The sequence below is a fragment of the Lynx rufus genome, unplaced genomic scaffold (assembly GCF_022079265.1).
Source record: "Lynx rufus isolate CCGP_SWC_20201006 ecotype Redwood Valley unplaced genomic scaffold, mLynRuf1.p SCAF_10, whole genome shotgun sequence".
Lineage (NCBI taxonomy): Eukaryota > Metazoa > Chordata > Mammalia > Carnivora > Felidae > Lynx > Lynx rufus.
This window is the reverse complement of record NW_025814824.1, coordinates 26,329,819-26,345,268: the sequence shown is the minus strand read 5'-3', so window position 1 is coordinate 26,345,268 and position 15,450 is coordinate 26,329,819.

Sequence of the window (15,450 nt, the reverse complement as noted above, 5' to 3'; positions counted from 1 at the left end):
GAGTACCATTGCCCAGATAGCAAAGACATCTCAGACGGATCCAAGACCCAGAATTTGTACAGCCAAGAGCTTTGCACACCAGTCTGCTCTCTTCAGCCCCAGGGGCGATGTCTGTCTAGCTCAGAAGGCTGAGGAAACTTGTTTCAGAGCATCGTATTTAAGGAGACATGAATAGGAGCATGGGCCTGGATAGCATAAGTCATGATCAGCTTGTCCAGCTTGTTCTCCACAGCTTGCCAGCTGGGGCTGGGCCAGGGCTGGGGCTGCATTCAGAGGCCGATCAACTTTCTAGAGACATGTTTTGCCAACAGACCTATCCTCAGCACATGTTGTTTCCATTACACCGGCCCATCACGGTGTGCTCTTGGAAAACTTCCAGAGTTTGCATCTACGTTAATCAGGCCAATTTCCAGACACCGAGGGGCCACAACAGAGGTGTGGGGCATGAGCTCTGATGGCAGGGGGAGCCGGGCAGGCCCAGATACCTAGCACACAAGGTAGAAGTGGGGGGGCACCTAGAAGAACAGCTAGGGCATGGGGAGAGCATGGGGGAAGACCTACTTTGGCTGGGACACTAGCTTCATAGAGGACCTTAAAGGATAGGCTGTTTTTAGACACAGGGGGACAAAGGGTGGGAGAGTGTGAGCATACTTGGCTAACAGCTAGTGGTTTCATCTGGCTTTGAGGTACGAAGGCAGATCATGTTTTCGCAGGATGGACCCCAAAACATCTTCCATGCCCCGTGTTCTGCTCCCCTGTCTTTGAAGTGCGTGGCTGGTGCTCTGTATGTAGCCACTGGAATGCTGTATAAATAAATGATGGTGCCAGATTTCCAAGGCTGGGCCATAAATGGAGTGGCAGTTCCCGCCCTGTGAGTGGGAACACTCACAGATGGAGCCCCGAATCCGCAGTAAGAAGTCCTACCCCCGAGCATGAGGAAGCCAGCAAACAGAGCAGCTGCACGTACGTGCTCTGGTGGGCAGTCCTGACCCCCTGCTGGCCCATTCAGATGCACCCAACCTCCATGTCTTCCCAGGTGATGCCCCAAACATGGCGGAGTAGAGGTGGGCCATCCTTGTATGCCCTCTCTGGTTCCTGGTCCACAGAATCCGTGGGTGCGTCAAAGGATTGTTGTTTTTCCTCCCCGAGGGGAGGGTGGTTGTTCCCTGGACGCTGAAACTGGGACATGAGTGTGGGAAAGCTGCTTGGCACAGGTTCTTCTGTGACCTTGAAGCCAAGTCTGGTCTCAGGGCTGGAACTTAGGAAACAGGCAGCAGGAACCCACTGGAAGGTCTGCTGGAGGGAGCAGCTTACCTCAGGCTGTGCTTTTAGGAGAAAAATCTGCAGCAAAATCCAAGACAGAGTGGTGGGAGGAGGCTGGAAAGTGGAGGGGAGGAAGTCGCCAGGCCTTTTTCTGACTGATGTAGAAGAGACACAGGCTTGGGTAAACATGGCCGTGGGGACTGGGAGGAGGGGCCGGTGTAAGCGCCACTGCTGTGAGAGGTTGGACGGTCCTTCCTCATCCCCCACCGCTCCCTGGCTCCCTGCTCCATCCGAGATAACAGAGCACATGCAGGGTGTGCTTTGGAACCCGGCTGGCACAGTCTTACAAAAGCAGGGCTTCTGTTTAGAATAGGTCCAAGGTTCCTCACCAGCTAGTGGAATAATAAAACACAGAGCTGGCTTCTGGTGAGATGGTGCAATGTGTGGTTGGCTGGGGCACCAAGGAAGAGCTGAGTTGGTATCCTAGGGGGTCATTAGGCTTTTACGTGTGAGGGACAAGAGGACCAAAGGCTGTGACGTATCTGGGAAGGCGGGCAGCAACCTTCCTCAAAAGACTAAGTTAAGAGTGGCCTGCTTTAGAGCCTACCCTTGCGGGATGCCACCGTGGGGTTACTGGACAAAGCCCCCCTGTTGTGAATGTGTCTTTCACGGAGGTTCTGCCTTTTCTTCCGCAGTCAAGATGAAGTTCATCATTCAGACGCTTTAGTATCTTCAATTCATACTATAGTGTAAATGGCTGACACACGAGCATTTTCTGAGGGAGAATCCTGAAGCAAAGAGCACTGGGCCACATGAAGATATTGGATGGCTGAAAGTGGTAGAGTGGGAGGGAGAGAACAGGATACAGAGAGTAGAGGCTGGCGGTCAGAGCTCATTGACCGCAAGCTTGTATTTAGGTCTGGGTTTGCCTGCAGCTAGAGCTCCTTCACAACCCCTTGTTAATGGCCATCGTTGGTTCTTGACTTGATGAGTGTCAGTTCTAACTTGTCAGGCATCTATTCTGATTGGTCGATTGTCCATTATGACTGGTGGGCATCTGTTCTGATTGGCCGTTGTGGTCACCTAAGGAGGCTGGACTCCGGCACCAGGAATAATTCCCGCATCCCAAGTGTGGAAGCCAAACACAGGATGGCAAGTCCAGGCCTCTACCTCTCTGGCACTCATAGCCTTAGTTCCTGACCACCTTCCACCTGCACCCTGTGGGTTCTCCATGACCCATTTCTTCCTGGGAGCTCTCTTCCTCTCTCCTGCTGTCCTCAAAGGCACTCACCTCTCTCTCTGCCCTTAGCATAACCTCTGTGGCAGACACTGTGGTGTCCTACCCAAGTCCTCCCAGCCCTCATCCTTCTCACATACCCCGGAAGCCCACTTCCAACTACAAGTGCAGATTCTGCCTTCCTCTGGCCACCGCAGCTGGACCATATTGGCACCCTGATCTTGGACTTCTAGCCTTCAAACCATGAGAAATAAAATTCTGTTGTTTATAAGCATCTGCTCTTGGGGCAGACTGAAGCACCTGGCTGTCAAGTTCCCCCCAGGAGCAACCCTCAACCACTGATGGAAGGGCTATGGTGGATAAATGTCCCGGATGCTTCTCTTCTTGGCTGGGACATCTCAGAGGTGTGGTTGACACCATTTCCCAAAGCTCTCCTGCAGCCACGAGCCCCAGCTGCCTGCGTGGATAAACCTGCCGATTCCCTCCCCTTCTTCGCTTCTCTGCGCTCCTACAGGGCCCCCTGACATCGCCATCCTTGCCTCGGGCACTATTTTGGAGGCTCCCAAACCCAGACATCCTCTCAAAAATGCCATGTTTCAGGGAAACAAAAGGCAAATGGTGTACAGGTAATGCCGGCTGTTTTCTCTACAACACGATGCTGCTCTGAAGCCAGGGAGCAAGAAAGGCAAGGATGCCTTCTGAGCTCTCGGAGAGAAAAACAGGGTGAGAGCCAAGCACAAACCAATAATGCAGTCAATGACCCTGTCCCAGATTCAGTCAGGGCTGAAGTCAGCCACTCCTAGACTTTCTCATTAGGCAAGCCAATAAAGCCTTTTGGTGCGTGTGTGCTTCTTACCCGGAGTTGGGTGTGTAAGACCTGCAACTCCAACGGTCCTGCCTCATTGAGGAGAAACCCTTCCTGGTCATGTTATGCAGTGGTCCGAATGTTTGTGTCACCCCCCAAGTTCATATGTTGAAATCCTGACCCCCCCCAGTGTGATGGTATTAGGCGGTGGGCCTTTGAGAGGTGATAAAGACACATGAGGGTAGAGCCCTCACAATTAGGATTCATGTCCCTACAAAAGAGACCCCAGAGGGCTTCCTCCCCCCTTCCGCCATCTGAGGACACAGTGAGAAGTTGGCCGTCTACACCCTGGAAGAGGGGTCTCACCAGAACCTGCCCCTACCAGGACCCTGAACTTGGACTTCCAGCCTTCGAACTGTGAGAAAGAAATTCCTGTTGTTTATAAATATGTCAAATATGTCCTGTCTATTATCTTGAGAACCTCTAATGGAAAGTTAAAAAAAAATTCCTCCCTTTTCAACACTAATGGCACTTCTCTGGGGTCATGAATTTATCGCATCTTTGAAGACATTGCTTTCTCAGCGGCAGGTGCTCAGCCCTTTGCGTCCTCGGACGGGATCTCTTTCAAGCTTTGCTCCCTCTAGTGATTGCACGACATTAAAGCAAGTTCTAAGCCTCTGCCGCGAACACACCTTGGCGGGTGCCTCGGGCCCCCGGCGCGGACCCCTTTCCGGCTGGCATGCTGTTAACCGTGGACGCAGAGCGATGGCACGCTCTGTGGAGAGCACTGCTGTGCTTTGTGGGATCGGCTTTTGTTGGAGACAAAGGAGCTTGTCTTCAATTTGCTTCTTTAAATCTCCCTGGGGCTTTGAAGTCAGAACTAGAAGCAGTGAGGGTGGGGGAAAAAATAGGGGCTCCAAGGTTAGGAAAAACATGCAGATCTGAACCATTCCTCCATGAATTTGGAAACCCGTCTGAAAAACAGCATCTGACTGTTTAGTAGGAATTCAGTGTGATTTCCTTTCCGTACCTCCCTTTGAGGGCATCGTGTTACGTCAAGGGTGCAGGAGACGGTAGAACAAAGGCCATTCTTGTTAGCATCAACAGACACTTTGGAGGGATGAGAAAGAGTGTGTGGAGGGCGTGTCTATGCACAGCTCATTCTAGAAGCTTCCCTGTCAATGGTTAAGAGAGTGTCCCTCGAAGTTTTGTTCCTTGCTCTCCCACTGATTCATGATGCAGGCTTCTCCCCCAGCACAAGTGAAACCAGCAAGGAACCCTCTTCACTTCACTTACTCTGCTTGCCTTTCTTTTATTTTCACTGCCCCTGCTTCTTCCGCCATTCCTTTTCCATTGCCCCTTTGGATTCATTTCCTAGGGCTGCCGTAACAACATATCACTGGGTGATCAACTGGGTGGCTTATACAACAGAAACTTATTTCTTATAGTTCTGGAACCTGGATGTCCAAGATCAAGGTGCTGGCCGGTTTGGTTTCTCCTGAGGTCTCTCTTCCTGGCTTGTGGACGGCCACCTTCTCACGGTGTCCTCTCTTGGTCTTTCCTCTGTACCCGTGCATCCCAGGTATGTCTTCCTCTTCTTGTAAGGACATCAGTCTTACTGAATTAGGGCGTACCTTTGTGACCTCATTTAACCTTAATTACCTTAGAAAACGTCCTATCTCCAAATATGTCCTAAGGTGCTGGGGGTTAGGGCTCCGATATATAAATTTTCAGGGGACACAGTTCAGCCCATAACACCCTCTTCTCCACTTCTGTCCTCAGAAATGGTCTTGCTGAATCAAGTGACATGGGTTCAAATCTTAGTTGTGCCATTTATAAGCCAAATGACCCGACGACTTACCTGACCTCTCTGAGCTTCAGATTTATCACCTGTGAAATGGGAACACTCACGCTTCATGGTGGCGTTGTCAGGATTAAAGGGGATCGTGTATGTAGAGAGCCTGGCCCTGTGCCAGGTGTGGGAGGCCCACACTAAACATGGGTGGCCTCTTTTTCTTCACCCCACCCCCACTTCCCCGTGCTGTGGCTCAGCCAGGATAAGTGAGCACCTCTGCAGACGCTGTCACTAAATGCCCTTTGGAGTGTCCCCAGAAAGATCAGAAACCTGGGGTTCCTGAGGAAAAGCTCGAATTTCCAGGCCCCACTCCCAGAGACCAGAAGTGGGGCCTGGGAATCGGACTCCTCGTGTGTTTGGGATGTATCGCCAGGTTGGGGACCGCTGTCCTGGAAGTTACTGTTCTTTTAGATACAGGTACAAGGGTATGGCTTGAAAATTCTCATCCACATTAGCTTCTGTTTTGTTTGTTTTTTGACAGATCGTTATATCAAAGATGTTTTTCTCTCCCACACATGCATGTATCTTTTTAGTGGAGTCAGCTACCTCAGTTTCCCCTGGAAACTTTTCCAGGGGAAACTGAGGATGGACCAGATCCGGAGATCCAGATTGAGTCAAGTTCCATTTCAACTGCCTTGGGGTTCAGGACTGCCCTTCTCCAGGGTCAGCACCCCTGTGCAGTGTGACCTTTTCTCAGCAGCTCCGTGTCCTGACTTCCTAAGTTTGTCTCCATGCTTTCTGGTCGGTCCACTGGGCAGGCTGGGCTGGTGGCTTAATACGGTGGTTCTCAGGTCAGAGCCAACAGATACAGGTTGCTATCTCTGGGCCAGGAGGTACAAGTTGAAGTGTGCCTGAAAATGTGAAGGTGAACCTGGAAGAACTAAAAGATTATACAGCAGAAATCAAGAGGTATAGGGTAGGGATGCAGCAGGCAATTTGTGGGCAACAATTTCCCATCATTCATGGTGGGAATGTCAGTAGATATGCCTAAAGCTGGTAAGACATGGAGGTATCGTGGCCCTGTTATCTGAGTATTTGTTACGCGATCTCTGTGGTTATGAGGTTGTACAAAGTCAAAAGTGGTCAAAGTATGCGTGTATTTAAAATTTTTTTTTTTTAACGTTTATTTATTTTTGAGACAGAGACAGAGCATGAATGGGTGAGGGTCAGAGATAGAGGGAGACACAGAATCCGAAACAGGTTCCAGGCTCTGAGCAGTCAGCACAGAGCCTGACGCAGGGCTTGAACTCACGGACCTCGAGATCACGACCTGAGGCGAAGTCGGACGCTTAACCGACTGAGCCACCCAGGCGCCCCTGTATGTGTGTATTTAAAAATTATATGAATATCGATTCATTAGTTCCCACCGACACCCTCCCTTCTTAAAAATTATTTATTTATGTATTTATTTATTTATCCATGTATTTATGTATTTATTTACTTATTTATAATGTTTTATTTATTTTTGAGAGAGAGAGAGAAAGAGAGCGTGCGCACATGCATGAGTGGGTGGGGAGGGGCAGAGCGAGAGGGAGAGAGAGAATCCTAAGTGGGCTCCACACTGTCAGTGCACAGCCTGATGCAGGGTTCGAACTTATGAACCATGAGACTGTGACCTGAGCTGAAGTCGGACACTTAGCCGACTGAGCCCCCAGGTGCCCCTGAACTCAGCCAATGACAAATGAGGGCCGGGCAGAATGAGGCAGGTTAACAACTGTGAAGGGAAAAGCTGACCAGAATGGCAACAGTACAGTTGCCCAGAAATAAATTTTAATATCTCAGGAGAAAGAGAAGTCCTTTGGAACACTTATGAAATCTTCGAAGGCTCTTGGCAAAAATGACTATCCTATGATTGAACCGTGAAAATCAAATATGAATCAAAGGAGGTTGTATCCTACTGTTTATTGTACAATTTGTCTGAAAAATGACTCTCCCGACCCTTTAAATGCTTGATTTTTTTTTTACTCTTTCTAAGAACTAGGGCCCCGCTGCCATTATAACGTAAGTTTTATTAAATAAAAACACATTTATTTTTATAATTTCAGTTTCAGTTTTCAAGATAATCTCCTAATCACCATTTACTGTGAAATTTTGATCTCTGTTTCAAATGGATTCACTTTAAGTGGCTTTTTTTTTTTTTCCCGGTGCCAACTGTACTTGGATAATGAGGATCCTGTCTATATATGATTTAGAGGGATGATTGTAACCAACCAATCACAACAGAAACAGTTAAGACAGTGGACAGCCCTGTGGAATGCGGTTCAGGAACAAAGAGATGAGAGGAGCTTTTATTTTTGATTGCGTATATGTCTGTCATGTTCCATCTTATTTCAGTGTATTTTATTTTGCCAAGACATGTATGTCATTCGAATTTTGCTTTTTTTCTTATTTGATAAAAAAAAATTTTCAGCGACGTAATCGGTAAAAATGGCCATGATATGAGGTCTAATGTGGGTCCCTGGGTTTGAGTTTCTGGTAGATCCTATTGGTGCCCCATCCTTATTCCCTTGACACTTACTGTTCCTACCCAGCTCGTGCCGGCAGCTTCCTACCGCGAGCACCTGTTCTCTGCCTGAGGCCACCTTGGCTGCTAGGCCCGTGCATGGGGCAGGCTGAATATGCAAGGGAGCTGGTGTTCCGAGGGCAGTCCTCACCGTAAGGGATGGGGGCTGGAAGGTAAATATCTTGGCTCCCGCCTTGTGGATGGGGCCACTCTGAACCACGCTCTACAAGAGCCCCAGGGGCCCCCAGCTAGAGTGAGCCTCAATTGTCACCAGTCGGGTCCGGATGCAATGCAATGGGCTCTGTTCTCCAGACTGAATCGCACACAGCAGGACTGAGAACGGGCTCCCAACCCACCTTGCAGATGCACTACTGTCCTACCCAGGAGGGAAACACTGCTCATGTTCTTGCAGAGTCCTTCTCAAACACGTGCAAAAGGATCACATGTAAACCCAGCTACTCAGACCCTGTTGTCCTAAGGAAGCAACAGGACTTTAGAAACAAAGAGACTGATTTTGTTTGTGACTTTTTAGACCAATAGAGTGCAGTGGAATCATCCCTGTTCCTGGGCACAGTCCTTAAAAGACCGCAAGCTTCCACCTTCTCTCTCTTGGAATGCTCTCCCTGGGTGTTCTGAGGTGCCTAGCTTGGTCCAGCCCAAGTTCCAAACCCATAAAATTGTGAAACCTAAGAAAAATGGTTGTTTAGGCCCTAAGTGTGGGGCTGTTTTGCAAAAGATAACTGAAATCAGTATGTTGGATAAGAGCCATGACATTTAGAATCCATTCTTACTAATGTTCTGTAAATAGTGTTCTGTATAACAAAAATATATTTGGAACTATAATCTCTTTAAAAACATTTAAAAACATCATTATACTTCCCAGTTAATAATTTGCAGACTTCTAATCATTTCATGGATCTAAATAAAAATTCTCAGTTCTCCATGTGGTGCATTGATTACTTTAATGGCCCCACATTTGCATGTTTCCCCTGGGTCCATGCCCTATGATACTCTCCCTTCACGACAATGACCCTGGATTGGGCCATGTGTCGTGGGCTGAATCGCGCCCCCTCCCCCAAATTCATATGTTGAAGTCTTAACTCTTAGTACCTCAGAATGTGATCATATTTGGAGGTACAGCCTTTAGAAAGGTAAGTTAAAATGAGGCCATTAGGGTGGGCCCTAAAGCAATAGGACTGGTGTCCTTATAAGATGAAGAAATTAGGACCCCATGGAGGTCCTACGGAGGGAAGACCACGTGAAGACACAGGAAGAAGACAGCCACCCAGAAACCAAGGAGAGAGAGCTCAGAAGGAATAACTGTGCCGTTTTGACCTTAGACGTCTAGCCTCCAGAATAGTGAAGAAATCGATTTCTGCTGTTTCAGCCAGCCAATCTGTGGTACTTCGTTACGGCAGCCGTAGCAAACTAATATACCACGTGACTCGCTTTCACCAATGGGGCAGTAGCAATCTTCACGCGGACGGAAGATTGAGAAGGTTTTTGTCAGTTTATCCTTCTTCCCTCTCTATTTAAAGATTTATTTATTTACTGTTGAGGGGGGCCGGGGAGGGGCAGAGAGAGAATCCTAAGCAGGCTCAGCACTGTCAGCGCACAGCCTGATGTGGGGCCCCAAGTCACAAAGTGTGAGATCATGACCTGAGCCGAAATCAAGAGACAGATGCTCCACTGACTGAGCCACCCAGGCACCCCTCTGCTGCTTCTCTCTTTTTAAAAAAAAAATTTTTTTTAATGTTTATTTATTTTTGAGAGAGAGAGAGAGAGAGAGAGAGACAGAGCGTGAGAGGGGGAGGGGTAGAGAGAGAGGGAGACACAGAATCTGAAGCAGGCTCCAGGCCCCGAGCTGTCAGCCCGGGGTCTGACGCGGGGCTCGAACCCACGAACTGTGAGCCGAAGTCGGACACTTAACCGACTGAGCCACCCAGGTGCCCCGTGCTTCTTCTCTTTCGACCCCGGCGCCTACTAAGAGAACATACCGAGGCTAGCCCCTGGAAAGCTGTGAGACCCAGGTGGAGGAGAGCCACGGCCTCCCAGCTGGGGCCAGGCTGCACCAACCAGCCCACAGCCGACCTGTCTGACTGCACACACACGAGCGAGTCCAGCTAGAACAACCTTGTCTGCTCAGATCAGTAGAACCACCCAGATGACCCGGTGATTTGTGACAAATGATAAGTGGATGGTGTTTGGACGCACAGTTTTGGGGTGGCTTTTTACCTAACCTCACTGTGGCCATAGGTAACTGACAGTCCTAATTCGGGGCCATTCTGCCCGCTTAGTGTCACCTCATCCCCCTCCCTACTACCTTTACCAGCAGAACCAAATTTAAAATGAAGGCCAAGCCTCGGCCCATGGTCCTCTGCCCGGCCGCCGCAACGTGTCACCCCTGCGTTGGCTTCCGGAAACATCCCACTTAGTTTCCGGTCCCCTCCAGGTACCCCTTCCTAGCCTTCTGCATTAGTTCCCTATTGCCGCTTTAACCAGTTACTACACATTTAGAGGCTTAAAACAACACACATTTATTCTGTCTCAGGTCTGGAGTTTCAAAGTCTAAACTCAAGATGAGAGCAAGGCTGTGCTCCTTTGGGAGGCTTCAGGGGAAGAGTCCATTCCCTGGCTTTTCCAGCTTCTGGAGGCTGCCACGCCCTCAGCTTGTGGCCCATCTAGAAAGAAGGCCCTCTGCCTTCTGCCTCCGTCCTGATCCTCTATGCTGCCCTCTTTTAAGGCCCCTTGTAATGACATCGGGCTCACTTGGATAATCCAAGATAATCTCCCCACGTCAAGATCCTTAATCCCATCTGCAAGGTCCATGTAAGGTAACATATTCACAGGCTTCGGGGATTAGGATGTGGATATATTTGGGGGCCTTTATTCAGCCTACCTATTTTTCTGCCAGATTGCATTGCCCTGTCTGTCCTCTGAACGTCCTCTAAATCTGAAAAAAATCCTCATGTTGTATTTGATAAGCAGACCAAGATTGTTTAGAAGTCTGTACCTGCTATCAGACGTGAACCCCACAAGAAAAGGGACTTTGTCATCAGAGACTCTTAAAAACTGAGAACAAACTGAGGGTTGATGGGGGGTGGGAGGGAGGGGAGGGTGGGTGATGGGTATTGAGGAGGGCACCTTTTGGGATGAGCACTGGGTGTTGTATGGAAACCAATTTGACAATAAATTTCATATATTGGAAAAAAAAAGACATTGGGGGGAAAAAAAGAAAAGGGACTTTGTGCATTATTCATTTTTGAATCAGTAGTTCTCCAGCATAGACCCTGACATAGCGTAGGGCTTCGTGTAACATATTCATGTAAGCTATAGCCCCTTGTGTGTAATTGTGCGCAAGAAGCAAGTGTGGGGGCGCCTGGGTGACTCAGTCAGTGGGGCGTCCAACTTCGGCTCTGGTCATGATCTTGCGGTTCGTGGGTTCGAGCCCCGTGTCGTGCTCTGTGCTGACAGCTCAGAGCCTGGAGCCGGCTTCAGGTTCTGTGTCTCCCTTTCTCCCTGCCCCTCCCCTGCTTGCACTCTCTCTCTCTAAAAAATAGACATTAAAAGAAAATTTTAAAAAAGGAGTAAATGTAGCAGTGTGTCTATGTAAATAGATGTACATATACACGCACAATGTATTTGAATGTAGTGTTTTTGAGGGCATGAGGAGAACCTTGTATTGAGTGAATGATACTGACGTATTTAATCACCAAGATCAAAGAAGACTTCCCTAACGCATTTATTTTATACTTCCCTTTTTTTCCGTCGTTGAGTGACTCAGCCCACACAACCACACATTGTGGATTCTCCCATGCATTTTCCACAGCATCCCTGGGGAGGAAGCAAATGCTTTCATCCTTTTCGCCGGAAGGGTGGGAAGTGAGGCCCCAGGCCGCCAAAAGGCTGGACAAGTTGCGGAGGTGTGACCAGAGAGCAGACCCAGACCAGTGCTCGCCCCGCAGCAAGGATGAGCAATGAGCCCGCAGCAATGCGTGCAGGTGTATGTCGTGCCATTCGTTCGTTACCACCCTGTCCTTGCTCGCATCACAGCTTGGGGAAGAATCACTCCTTTGGCTGGAAATTTGCCATGCTGGGTCTTCGTTCACAGGGACAGGAGATGAAAAACCAAAGAAAAAGATGTTCTCTGCTTTGCAGCTAGATGGGAGGAAGGGTGCGTGTGTGTGTGTGTGTGTGTGTGACACGCAAGCAAAGAAAATAGAAAGGATCTGTCTTCCTCACAGATAACAGAAGAACATCTGGCAATTACAGAATGGAACCTTCCATATGTTCAGTTGTCCATGAAACAAAATGTGCCTCTAAAAGTTTGAAAAAAGCAAGCACTGGCTCTACTCAAACTTCTCAGACCAACTGCCCAATGTCTCCGTGGGCATCTCAACATCATGATGGGCTCTGTTGTGCTACATATTTCACTGCAGTGATGACAGGTGTCACTGAAACAAGGGTGGGATGGGGAAGAACGTGGGCTCATTCTAAGTTGTTCCAGGGTCACTGAGATGAAGCTAAGGCTCAGAGAAGCCAGCAGGCCCTGGAGGGGCGGTGAGGTCACTCCAGCTCCCATTCTAATCTCTTCACTATTGGAGGGTTTTTCCAAATTGGAAAATCCTCGTCAGCCACCGTACCTCTGTGAAGGTGGTGTTTACAACTCAGTGATGACCCCCAGCATTGCAACAGAGATCTTCCCTCCCCCCATGCAGCCCTAGTGAAGACCATCTTTAAGGTAGACTGGATAAGAATCGTTGTTCCAACTTTGTAAACAAGGACCCAGACTCCCTCTCTTCTCTATACTCACTTCCTAGTTGATCCAGTCCAACGATGACCAGTCTTCAGGGCAAAAGGCTAATTCCCTTGCCTACTTTTCATGTTCATTTGGATTTCTAAGTGGCATCTCAATGGCCAAAATAGAATTCCCTGTTTCCAGCTTCCAATCTGCCTCTCCCCTAGGCCTCCCTGCCTCAGTTAATGGCTTCACCATCCACCTTGTTCAAGTTCTTTCTTTCCCCTGCCCCTACCTCACTCCCAATAGTCACAGACTCAGTTTATTAGCACATGACCTCAGTGCTATCTCTAACGTAGGTATCAAAATGGTCCGCTTTCCTGCGTCTTTACTGCTTCTGTCTTGACTGCTGTTAGCTTACTCAGGAAGAACTATAATGACCCTCTAGGTGGTCTTACTACTCTCATTCCATTCTCCACACAAAAAGCCAGAATTGTTGTTTAAAAATATGAATCACGTGGTGTAACTTCCCTGCCCAAAACCCTTTAGTGGCTTCCCCCCATATGTTAGAGCATGATCCAACTGTGGCCCACAAGGCTGTGGCTGATGAGACTTTGCTCACCTCCTGCCCTCTCTCACTCACTCTCCTCCTTCCTGTACTCCAGCTACACCAGCATCCTCTTGATCCTCTCCTTGTTCACCCACCACCCACCCCAGTGCGTTTGCAGTTTCTACTTTTCTGCCTGGACCTCTCCACCTTTACAGAGCTTTACAGGGTCAAATCTTCTGGATCTCATTTCACACGTGCCCCCATTGGATCCTGTAGCTGTCTCATCCCAAGTGCCTCCCTCATCCCATTCCCAGTTCCCCACAAGCCGATTCCCCAACAGAAATATAAGTCCATGTGCTGAATAGGGGCTTTGGCTCATTGACCTCTGCATTCCCAGTAACTATCATGGCGCCCACATAGAAGATGCTCAATTAGTATCTGATGAAAGATGGAAGAAGACAGGCCACTGCCCTCTCTGCAACACCACGGCACAGCATGTAGGGTCAGTGGAGTCAGATGGAATCAGGAGTATCACTGAGGTGGCATGGGGGAGAAAACACCCTGGATGGGTCTCAAGAGTCAGAAGACCTAGGTTCAAATTCTGGATATGCCTCTGACCACTATGTGGGAGTCACCTCTTTGCTCTGAGCTGCAGATTCCTCGTCTGTGCAGTGGAGTGAATGCTTTATTTCAGGTTGTTGTTGTAGATTAAATAAGGTAATATATGGGACAGTACCGGGTATGTAAAAAATGTTCACGGTGTGTTTTCTATTCCCCTTGGTTTATTTGTTCAGAACTTAAAGCTAACATGGGGGGGGCATCACTAATTTCATGTTTCATCAGCTGGTTGCAACTGACTTCTTGGCCTCAGACTTACACTGGTCATCTTCCCTATTCAAAAGCCATCTCAGGGCGCCTGAGTGGCTCAGTTGGTTAAGCATCTGACTACCGTTTAGGTCATGATCTTGCAGTTCATGAGTTTGAACCCTGCATCGGGCTCTGTGCTGACAGCTCGGAGCCTGGAGCCTGCTTCGGATTCTGTGTCTCCCTCTCTCTCTGCCCCTCTCCTGATCACACTCTGTCTCTCTCTGCCTCTCAAAAATGAATAAATGTTAAAAAAAAAAGCCATCTCAATGTGGTGTATATATACAATGGAGTATTTCTTGGCAATCAAAAAGAATGAAATCTTGCCATTTGTAACTACATGGATGGAACTAGAGTATATTATGCTAAGCAAAGTTAGTCAGAAAAAGACAAATATCATGTAACTTCACTCACATGAGGACTTTAAGATACAAAACAGATGAACATAAGGGAAGGGAAGCCAAAATAATATAAAAACAGGGAGGGGAACAAAACAGAAGAGACTCATAAACATGGAGAACAAACAGAGGGTTGCTGGAGGGGTTGTGGGAGGGGAGATGGGCTAAATGGGGAAGGGGCACTAAGGAATCTACTCCTGAAATCATTGTTACACTGTATGCTAATTTGGATGTAAATTAAAAAAATAAATTAAATTAAAAATAAATAAAGAAAAGCCATCTCAAAACTTATGCCACATGGCACCAGGTCTTACGTGCTAACACAGGTAATCATGTATCCACTGGATTGCTATGCATGTGTGGGACCTCAGCAAAGGGACACGGGTGGTGAACAAGATGGGGTTTTAACAGAGGGAAGGGAGAAATGAAGTGGCGTTTATTGAACAGCTATCCCTTTCACTTGATCTGAGCACAGAATTTCAGCTGGCCCAGCAATCCGAGGAGGGGGCGTCATTGTCCTCACCTTACAGTGAGAAACCTGAGGTTGAGGGAGATTGTACAAAGAATACGCATGCTTTTAAGGGTTTTGCTGCATATTCCATTACTTTTCAGAAAATTTGCTCTGTGTTGCGTTATGACCAGTGGTGAGTCTCACCACACCCTTGCAGCATTCCTTTTGGCGGGGGGGGGGGGGGTGATATAGATACCGTGTAGTTTTGATTGATTAAATCACCATACTGTTTAATTTAGCGGCAGGTTAATATCAAGCGTTTGTAAATTCTCCTAGTCTTCTAAATTTGAAATATGGCGCCTCGAGCAATCTCTGGCAACCCCAAACCATGAGAACACATGTAAGTGGCAAAGCGCTTGCCTGTATAATGACTGCAGCAAGGGTACTGGCAATTTTCTAACAAAGTCCTGGAATGTGAAGTGCACCTCATCTGTGACCTCCAAGACCATCTCTGGCCTCTCGGATTCACCTACAGATCATTGTGACTCCATGTAAAATAAATCTAAGTAAAACTGAGCGGGTGCTTTCTGAAGCCTCCCCACCTGGCTTTGCTGCCTTGAAGGTGTCTGTCTAGACAAATGTGGATCTGGCTTCACTGGATTCCCATTGCAGTCCGCCATCAAGCCAGGTGGTGTCTATCCTTCAGCGCCCCCTGTGCAGGTCACGTTGCTTTGGAGATGACTAGCTTTAGTTTTCTACGGATGCAAGCAGATATGGGGGTCAGCA